Below are 1,265 nucleotides of genomic sequence, written 5' to 3' on the forward strand. Positions count from 1 at the left end.
TTACTAAATAAGGGAGTTCTTATATTTTTTTTCCTTTTCTTTCTTTTCTTTATTCTTACACTTTCTATTTTTGCATGTCTGAGTTATGTCATCTCTTTGAACAGCTATAGAATCATCTATCTTTATTCACTTGTTTTCTAAGGTAATATTTTTGCATGAATAATATTCTAGAAATATAGCTTCTTGATAATGATTTCTTTTATAACCTTTTAGGCTTCTAATTCATGTAACAATTTGGCATTTTAATAATTTAAAAACAACTTTTTTTGAAAGAATGAAATGTTTTGAAAAATTAAAAAAAATGGGAATGCTATTTTGAAATCCTGGTTTCAAACTTGGGACTGCTTAGCTGCCAGGTCAGGAGGCTAAGAGAAATTGTGGAATGTTTTGTACTCTCCTTTGGATAGAAAATCAATGATAAAAAACAGTTAAAGTTTAGAAAAAATCAAATAATTGAATAAGATAAGAAGTAAGTAATAAAGAAAATAAAGAGTAAGAAAATGATGGAAATTAATTGATAATTTTGATAAACTGGTAAATGAATTAGTAAATCATTTGATTAAAAAAATTAGTTCTTTGCAGCTGGAAGGATCCATGAAAACTACAATTCCTTATTTTCTTTTTTTTTTAGGATTTTATTTATTTATTTGAGAGAGAGAGAGAATGAGAGATAGAAAGCACGAGAGGGAAGAGGGTCAGAGGGAGAAGCAGACTCCCCGCCGAGCAGGGAGCCCGATGTGGGACTCAATCCCGGGACTCCAGGATCATGACCTGAGCCGAAGGCAGTCGCTTAACCAACTGAGCCACCCAGGCGCCCGTCCTTATTTTCTTAAGAGGAAATAGATATCCAAAGAATCTGAGGAACTTTTTCCTAAATCCCATAATCCGGGAGTGGTAGATCAGGACAAGAACCTCCATTTCTTGCCTCACTGTGCCATAGGTCTGTAATACTGAGCAGTAATCTATGGCATTTGAAATGAATGGGATTATATGGAAGAAAATTTCAGTAACCACAGTTAGAGAATTTCAAATTATATAATTGATGACTATTTCTTTAACAAAAATAAGTCTGATATATATTACAATTTTAAAAAACCCGAGGAAAACTAGAAAATGACCTAAGTAAAATGGATAAAAAAATTATTTTCTTGAAGTGTTTGATTCATTATTCTAAATAATAAAACAGAGATTATCTTTTGTAGGGTATTGAAGATCTTCATGAATAAATTTTTACTTTGATTTTAGTTCTTCCATCTGTGAAATGG

The sequence above is a fragment of the Callorhinus ursinus genome, unplaced genomic scaffold, assembly GCF_003265705.2.
Source record: "Callorhinus ursinus isolate GAN/ISIS: 27379988/994484 unplaced genomic scaffold, GSC_fseal_2.0 scaffold488, whole genome shotgun sequence".
Classification (NCBI taxonomy): Eukaryota; Metazoa; Chordata; class Mammalia; order Carnivora; family Otariidae; genus Callorhinus; species Callorhinus ursinus.